The sequence below is a fragment of the Chrysemys picta genome, chromosome 3 (genome assembly GCF_011386835.1).
Source record: "Chrysemys picta bellii isolate R12L10 chromosome 3, ASM1138683v2, whole genome shotgun sequence".
In the NCBI taxonomy this organism is placed as follows: Eukaryota; Metazoa; Chordata; order Testudines; family Emydidae; genus Chrysemys; species Chrysemys picta.
The window spans coordinates 35,218,549-35,228,621 of record NC_088793.1 but is presented as its reverse complement, the minus strand read 5'-3'; positions in this window follow the sequence as shown (position 1 = coordinate 35,228,621).

Below are 10,073 nucleotides of genomic sequence, written 5' to 3'. Positions count from 1 at the left end.
TGAGCAGAAGGTAACTGTTGTGTTTGCTGGCAAATATCGATTTTGCAGTGGTGACCACTGCATGCCATTGGTTCACAGACATAAATACTATATTTTTAATGTCAATGTCATAGAATCATGGAAATGTAGGGCTGGAAGGGACCTCGAGAAGTCATCAAGTCCATAGTTGTTACATGAAATGATACTGAGGCCAACAAAATATTGTGTTCCAATAGAACATCATGGCATGATGGTGTTTAGACTCCAATCTACATCATGTTTCATCGTAATGAGATTAATTTTCTTTTAATTAACTGTGTGTGTGTGTGTGTGTGTGTGTGTGTGTGTGTGTGTGTGTGTGTGTATATAAACTATTCCTGGCACATAGCAGAAATGCCACTTTGATGAAACACAATAAGTTGGCACACACGACATTTTGACTTAAATATCATGATATCATACTGGTGGGGTCTGCGCTAAGGTTAGGCAATATTTGTGATATTTATGTCACAGTATCAAGCTAGCATGTGCACTGCAACATGATGACATTTTGCAAATTGACAAAGGTAATAATGCTAAACCATGCTGCAAATAAAAATGCTGATTATTCAATATAGTAAGTGCCTAGGTGGACCATAAGCTTCCCCCTCTTCCCTTCCTCACTAGCAGCCTCACCTTTCCAGGTGCTCTGTAAATTTTACACACATGAATAGTTCCTTACAAGTTAATGGTCTATTCTCATGAGTAACTGATCACCAACCTGAGCAAGAGTTGCACAGTCATGCCTTCTGTGTTATGCCTTCTTCTTCCCTGTTGCAACAATGCCCAGCTTGCCTTTCTCAAGCTGTTTGTGGCTCTGTACTGCTTGACTTTCTTCTTGTCACCTTGATGAAGATAAGACAGTTGCTCTGGGATAAAACAGCAAGTTTGAGCAAAAAAAGATAGACAGAGACACATATATACTTAGACATGTGTGGGCAGCAGTGTTATCTGTAGGACCAGATTTCGTGAAATCAGTGGTGACGGACTTTAAATGCCAGATCATGCATTGACCCCTTAATAATATTGCTCAGGCATGTAGCCTTTATTTAGTCATTTGGATTAATATGTTAACTATTACTTTTTAAGAATACATGTTGCAAGCATTTTTCCAGTCCTAATCTCTTCAAAACTTTTGTGGGTTTCTGTGACTCCACTTCATGATGAAGTGACTCTTTGCCTATTAAATGCTGAGTTACACAAATACAGTATTTTGACTTTAGACTTCTGCCTCAGGCTTAGAAGCTATGGAAACAGTAGAAAGAGTAAAAAATCTATGGCTCACCAAAGAGGCTCTCAGAGCTCTAGTAAACAGCCTCAAACCCATTCATATGTTAGTTTATGTAAAAAAAGATCAGAGTACCATTTACAATGGAAACTGTGAATAGTTTTTCTCCCTCTGAGTTTTGCCAACAATGATTTGACTGTTTCCTTTTCACAAGAGCAGAGCAGGAACACCCTCTTTTAACATGATCCTCCCATGGAGGTCAAACAGAAATTTATTTGAACCTGTGAACTGCTGTTTACCAGGTCCAGGGATGCTCACTTGCTGCCCAAGGAATCTGTTTATGTAAGACTGAGATCTATTACATAAGAAACTCCAGAGTCACAGTTAGTATCTTATGGTGTCAATAATACCAAAGTGGTAGAGAGTTGAGAAGTATACTAAAACACAAGGATCTTCAGTAGATCAAATTATTGAGATCATGTTAAACTCCATATGAATGATCCCCTGGTTCAAATCCTATTACCACTGATCCTGTACTGACACATTTGACTTTAATTTTTTTCTTAACCAAGGTCCCTAGGTGTCAGTATGGGGGGCTTAATCTTACCCATCCAACTGTAGTTAAAACAAATCCTAGTTATCCTCAACTTGTTATTTTTGGCTGTCTTAACACCTTTGCTACTTATCCCCTTCTCATTCTACCTGCTGCCATGTCAACATACAATCTTCCTCCCAAGTGGAATGAGTAAAGTCCAGGGTTTTCTAAAGTCATTTTGTCTTTTATCATTTTCTTGTATGAGTTCATTCGAGAGCATAGTGATTTTGTGGTCACTTCACAGGTCAACTGGCAAGTGGGCTATGCCATTAAAAAAGCAGCAGTTGCATTTGAGAATTGGTCCAAGCATTTTGGTTTGGGGATAGTTTCCCCTCTGACTTGTGCACCATGGATAAGATCCCCAAAGAGAGCATTGGAATTACAGTTGTAATATTCAGGTTTGCAATGTCTTTGGCCTTTCACCTTACCTGTCTATTGCAAGAATACATTAGAGAAAAGCAGGAGACCAACCCACAGTTTCTGGGGAAGGACATGTTGGATTGCATAGAGTCCACAAGGAGCTGTCAATATTCTCCACAACACATTTTTCAAGATCCATGGGTCTTGCACATGCCTATCACAATACTTGGTGTACCACATCCACTGCACTAAATGCCCCCAATAACAACTATGTGGGTGAAACCACAAAATCACTATGCTCTCGAATGAACTCATACAAGAAAATGATAAAAGACAAAAACACCACATCACGTGTGGGCAAACACTTTTCACAAAGAGATCATTCTATATCAGGACCTATCAGTCCTCATCCTCAAAGAAAACCTGTACAACACTTTCAAAAGATGAGCCTGGGAGCTTAAATTCATAACTCTGCTAGACTCTAAATATCATGGACTGAACAGACACTGGATTTATGATTTATTGCAACAATCTGAAACCCACTAACCCTCTATTTTTGTCCTATGGCAGCACAGGTGTTAATGGGCCACTCTACCTTGAATGGGCCCTTAGACTATTTGCTCACTACTTATGCTAAACAATCCTTTCCACCTTGCAGTTAGCTGTGACACTGAGTACCTTTCCCAGACCTGAGGAAGAGCTCTGTGTGGCTGGAAAGCTGGTCTTTCTCACCAACAGAGATAGTCCAATAAAACAAGACGTCACCCACCTTGTCTCTCTTTTCAATCTAAATAGCCTTTTAAGAGTTTTTGTATACAATTTCCTTGGGAGCTTTCAAGGGCAAAGGTGGAAAGCAATTCTATTTTGTACAACTGAACCCTGAGTCTTCAGTCCTAGCTGCTCCTCTGATCTATACTGTTAACATTATAATTTACATGTGCCCATAAACCATGTGCCAAGTACAGATGGTAATCAGGGGAGGGTGAGCCTGACCCAGCCTTTTCTCCCCTGCACAATGGGAGATGAGGGCCCTTGCCCCATGTGGTCCCCCCAGAGTGGTGACATGGACCATGTGCTGGGCCCAGAAGTGTTTATAGGTGGCATTCAGCTTAACTTTCTCCTGCCCTACCTGTCCATCCCCTCCCCACCCCCACCACCAATTTGGTGGAACTCCTGCGTGTGCAGTGCCACAAGGATAGGAACGGATACTGGACCCATATGCCAGGCACCGGTTTCAGGTGGGAAGAGTAGGGAAGCCTGACTCTCTCTCCCCATCACCCTCTGCACATTGGCAGTGTCTGCGGCTGTTGCTCTGGAGGCAGAGTAGGACAGCATCTTTGAAATGTGCCAACAATATGGCAATTTTTAACACTTTACAACTCAAATAAATCTGAATGGAATTTCACAGGACAAAGAGGAGGGGATTCCCCACGCCAAATTCCAAAGACTTGCTGTAAACAATGGATGTGTTAGAGTTTCTCAAAGACTGGGGTTACAATAATCCTTCTTAATGGAAAGTGTGAGGCAAACTCAATAGAGGGATCTGTGCTAGCTTCTCCTATAATCTCTTCTGTTAACATTCTAATTACTTTCTAGCCATAGATTTTGTTGTTGTTGAGAAAATTGTAACTGTTTAACAAAGCCCTCTCTGATTGTTGCTCAAAGTCTGTTACAAGGATACATAGACTGATAGACTTTAAAGTCAGAAAGGACCATCATGATTATCTAGTCTGACATTCTGCACATTGCAGGCCACAGAACTTTACCCACTCACTTCTGAAATAGATCCCTAACCTCTGACAGAGTTACTGAAGTCCTCAAATCATGGTTTAATGACTTAAAGTTACAGAGAATCCACCATTTACACTAGTTTAAATCTGCAAGTGACCTGTGACCCATGCTGCAGAGAAAGGCAAAAACAACCCCAGGGTCTCTGCCAATCTGATCTGGGGGGAAATTCCTTTCTGACCCCAAATATGGCGATCAGTTAGACCCTGAGCATATGGGCAAGACCCACCAGCCAGACACCTGGGAAAGAATTCTCTGTAGTAACTCAGAGCCCTCCCCGTCTAGTGTCCTATCATCGGCCATTGGTGTTGCAGGCACCTGGTCAGGTAAAGATGAGCATCAGTACTCATCCATGTAATGGTAATGGATTATATCACAGTAGGTAGATATTGTTGCTGATCCTGATTCATGTATATGATTGGGATGGCTGTAGCTCTTTTCCTTCACTCACTGAGTCCTCTCCAGAAGTGTTTCAAGTTCTCAAACAAAAAACATTCCCTTAATTTCTTTTCCTGTGATTTAATCACCTTTTCTCAAAGGCCCTGTTTGCTTCTCCCTATTACCGGAGAACCAATGCTCAGTTCTAACCACTTTGTGATTATCCACTCAGCTTGCCCACCATTAATGACTATGGACTTACTTTCTTTTCTCTGCTTCACATTTAGAACTTGGTCATTTCTTTCCAGTGTGCTCCAGGAAGCAACACTTCCCAGTCCACACAGCTGGGGAAAAGAGTGGGGAAAGAGCTAGCAGGGTCTGGACTCTTTCTCCCTCTCTGCTGATTCCCTAGCAACAAGGAATTTGTTGTCTTGGTTAACTTTTCCCCTCCTATAAAGTACGAAAAAGGCTTCAGTCAACACAGCATCTTGCCAGACCATTTTCTACAAACCTCATACCTAGTCTATCCAAGTTACAAGTGAATTGAAAGAAGGGCTTATTAGGGATTTACAAGGTTCCTTTTAACACAAAGGAACCAGCAATTCTGCAAGGCCTCAGAGTGCAGAAGCAGAGAGGAAGGGACAGTTTTGTACTTTGCATACTGGCCTAGGACTCAGGAGATCTGGGTTCAATTCCTAACTGTGCCACAAACATCCTCTGTAACCTTGGGCAAGAACTGTACCTTCTCTTTGCCTCAGTTCCCCATCTGTAGAATGTGGATAATAACACATTCTTTCTCCAGGTCTTTGTCTGTCTTGTCTATCTAGAATGTAAGCTCTTTGGGGAAGAGTTTGTACATCTGTACAGCACCTAGCATGTTGGGGCTCTGATCTCAGTTGCTGCCTGTAGGCTCTTTATACCCCATTCCTGACCTGCACAGGCAGGTAGGCCTCAACAAACCAGTTGTCTTTTTTTGACACTATTACAGGTCAGGTTGATAAAGATAACTGTGCTGATATAATATACTTGGATTTCTCCAAGACATTTGACTAAATATCACATCACACTGTGATTAAAAAACTTACATTAATATGGAATTAATAATGCAAACATTAGATTGGTTAAAACAGGCTCAGGTCTCAAAATATTGGTGTTAATGGGGAGCTATCAGTAAGCAGAGCTTTTTTGAGTAAGGTCTCCTAGGGATCTGTTCTTGGGCCAATGTTATTGAATATTTTTAATCAATGATCTAAATGATGATATAAAATCTTTGCTGGTAAAGTTTGCAGATGACAAAGGTTGGTGGGATAGTAAACAAGGAGGAGGACATGTTTCTGTTAGCATGTTCTGAATTGTCTGATTAAACTATCATAATCCAAGGAAACATATTTTAATATAGTCAGATACAAGGTAATACACGTCTGAGAACCAAGAACACAGGTTATACCAATAAGATGGGAGACTATCCTGGAAAGCAGTGATTCAGAGAAGAGTTTAAGGGTCATCATAGATCATCACTTAAACATGAACTCTCAGTGCAGTGGTGTGGCACAGAAGGGTTAAAAAAGGGAATATTAAGTAGAACTAGGGAGTGATCTAGTCTCTGTACACAGCATTAGTAAGATCACTATTAGAATACTGTAAAAAGCAACAGAGGATCCTGTGGCACCTTTGAGACTAACAGAAGTATTGGGAGCATAAGCTTTCGTGGGTAAGAACCTCACTTCTTCAGATGCAAGAAAGAAAGCTTATGCTCCCAATAGTTCTGTTAGTCTCAAAGGTGCCACAGGACCCTCTGTTGCTTTTTACAGATTCAGACTTACACGGCTACCCCTCTGATATTAGAATACTGTGCACAGTTCTGGTGTCCACACTTCAAGAACAATGTGGTAATAATGGAGAGAGTTCAAAGGAAGGCCACAAAAATGGTCAAGGAGCTGGAAAATAAACCTCATAATAAAAACGAGGATTCCTTGTGGCACTATAGAGACCTTCTTGTCAACTGTTGGGAATGGGCCACATCCACCCTGATTGAATTGGCCTCGTTAGCACTGACCCCCCACTTGGTAACGCAACTACCATCTTTTCATGTGCTATATATTTATACCTGCCTACTCCATGCATCTGATGAAGTGGTTTATAGCCCACGAAAGTTTATGCCCAAATAAATCTGTTAGTCTCTAAGGTACCATAAGGACTCCTCGTTGTTTTTGCTGATACAGACTAACATGGCTACCCCTTTGAAGCCTTATAATGTGAGGCTTAAGGAGTTCAACTTATTCAGCATATCAAAGAGAAGGTTGCGCGGTGACTTGATCACTATGTCTAGTACTTACACATGGAAAAAATATCTGATCGTGGGGGATTTTCACTCTTGCTGACAGAGCCATACCAGGATTGAATGGCTGAAAGTTGAAGTCAGACAAATTCAAGAAGCAATATCCTTGCTATGAAGGTAATTAAACAACGGAACCATTTACCAGGGGAGGTGGTGGACTCACCATCACTTGTAATCTTTAAAATGAAATTAGATACTTTTCTAAAAGATATGCTTAAATACAGTTTTGGGGGGAAATTCTACAGTGTGTGTGTGTGTGTGGGGGGGGGTAATCATATTAGTCCCTTCTGGCCTTGGAATTTGTGGATCTATGAATTCCTAGGTTCATCCCCTTACTTCATGGGTCCTGGAGAGAACAGGAATGCCTGAATTGCCCACAACATGCTCACAATACTTGCAGCTCTGCATTAAGACAATGATTATAATCAAATCTCATGCTTCAGGGCTTCAGCCAGTTGCCTGCAGGGGTCAGGAAGGAATGTTTTTCCTTGCTCCACAATTAGCCAAATGTTGTGGGGTTTTTTTATTTTTCCCCCTTCCTCTGAAGTATCAGAGATTGGCCAGAGCTGGAGATGATAATAGGGTGGACCATTGATCTGAGGAGGTACAGAGATGCCTGGCTGGTGTGTCTTGCTCACATGCTCAGGATTGTACTGATCGACTACAGGTGGGTGAGGAATTTTCCTCCAGTTCAGACTGGCAAGGACCTTGAGGGCTTTTTATCTTCCTCTGCAGCATAGGGTGTGGTCCATGTGCTGGGATTATCTGGGCATATCTCACCACATCAATTGTAGGGATCTCAGGCATTAGTGGCACCATTATCTCTCCTTTTCTGTGCCTGTGGAAACACAGTTTAGTCTCCTGATTACTGAAGAGCTTTAGTCTAACTAAAGCCTGTAGTCTATAGGAATATCAGAGTGAAATTTAATGGCCTACATGAGGTCAGATTATATGAACTAATAGTCCCTTTTAGCATTAAAATCTATGAAACATAACAGTGCTTATGGCTGAGACCATCCTGAGTGATAATTTTCTCAACAGGATGATTCATGGAAACATCTTGATACAAAAGTAAACGTATTTTTAAAAATTGGAGGAGAAAAATGACTTACAACGGCTGATAAAGCAATTCTTCTGCTTGTGGTTAATTAGCAGGTGTCATTTCCCTGAAGTAATGTGAATTATTCTGCTGTACGGGCAAAGCCTGAAAATAATGAAATTATTCAACATGCAGCGACAGACAGCCTCATTTTGAAATCACTCTACCATGGTGGGATTGAAAGTTCAAATTTAATGTTTGCTAGGTTTGTGTTCTGTTTAGGGAAACTGTGAAAAGAGAACAGATTAGGGAAAAGAATCTAAAGGAAAAAAAGAGGGAGAAAATGCAGCAGAGGAAACATAAATACAGAGAGACTGTAGGGAAAAAATGAAAAAACAAAACACATTATGTTACCCACGTGTTCCAGCCTACCTTCTGGGTGCTCTTCTAAATCATTTTAATTTTAAAAATAGTATTAAGTTCATTTACTCTAATATGTGCCACAGGATTCTCTTTAGGTACAGAATAGCTTTATGTTTCAAAAAGATGTCACCTTTGTCAAATAATTAATTGGTTTAAATGACGAGAATGGTTGACGAACTTGCAAACACCTTCTCCAAATTCAAGTGGCACAGGGATCCTCCTCGAGGTCCATGGGGCTTGCTTATCTCTCCCACTGGCTTTTCCTTGCCTGCCGCCCCATGTTTAAATATCGCATCCTGGTCTTTGGTCACGCTTTCTGGAGTAGCTCAAGTACGAGAGTGCCAACTTCAGAGCAGACTGTTAAAAGCAGAGCAGACACCCCAAACTGGTGGTGTGTTTTACAATAATGTTTCACCAACCCAGTAACAAATGTGAACTCCTAGATCATTCTAACAGTCTTACCATGGAGTCCCAGACAGTCCCCTTGGGCTCTCCAGTCTATCTTGTCACCCAGACAAGCTGGACTTAGTGACAAATGGTCACTTATATTAAAAAAATCACAGAATGTTTGTGGTTTTTCAGGTTGCTCTTGGCCCCAAGAGACCATTCACTTACTCCAGATCATTTTGTACCTTAGATGTCACACCAATGACAACATTTGTAGCCAATCCTGTAATAAACTAAAGATGTATTAACTAGGAAAAAATAATAAGAGTTATTTACAAGTTAAAGCAAACAAGCATACATGAACAAATGAGTTTCAGTCTGTGATTCAAAAGGTGACAGAGGTAATAATCTGTCAGTATTGAATGTCTTTTTAGGGCTTATCCCAAGTCGACCCTAGGGATCTCTGCTTTTTGTTTCTTATCTCCAGTCCTTGTGAGAGTCTAAAGAGCATAGAGATTAAAAGTCTTCATGTTAGCTAATTTTATTTCCTTCTTTCAGCATTGAAATCGATGGGATGAGGATTTCTGCACATACTTCTCCATGAGTGGATGGGACAATGAACAAAGTTCTTGTCCTACCACAGCACACTTAATTTTTGATTATCCTCCAGGATGGGATTGGGGAGACACTCTTCGCATCTGAGTTCACAAGTTCAGAGCAGGCATTTCTACAATTATAAAACAAACATATTTTATCTTGTAGCATGGAATATAGACATTACAAGTGACACTGATAAACCAAGTGCCAAGGCCATAGGCGTTAGCTAAGAACTGACAAACTCATAGCTAGAAACCAAACCAGTTCACACCTTCAATGTCCTGAACTCTACTATTGGCTACACTCAGATTTCATTTCTTATCTCTCACCCTCCTCTTTCCCTAACCCTATTCCCATTATTGCTCTTTCTTCTATCCTGCTCCCGTTGCACAGAATCACCTCCCTCAATATTCCCTTAGGGGAGAAGATACTCCATAGACTAAGGGGGGATATGATAGAGGTATATAAAATCATGAATGATGTGGAGAAAGTGGATAAGGACAAGTTATTTACTTATTCCCATAATACAAGAACTAGGGGTCACCAAATGAAATTAATAGGCAGCAGGTTTAAAACAAATACAAGGAAGTTCTTCTTCACGCAGCGCACAGTCAACTTGTGGAACTCCTTACCTGAGGAGGTTGTGAAGGCTAGGACTATAACAGCATTTAAAAGAGAACTGGATAAATTCATGGTGGTTAAATCCATTAATGGCTATTAGCCAGGACGGGTAAGGAATGGTGTCCCTAGCCTCTGTTTATCAGAGGCTGGAGATGGATGGCAGGAGAGAGATCACTTGCTCATTGCCTGTTAGGTCCACTCCCTCTGGGGCACCTGGCATTGGCCACTGTCAGTAGACAGGATACTGGGCTAGATGGACCTTTGGTCTGACCCAGTACGGCCGATCTTATGTTCTTATGTT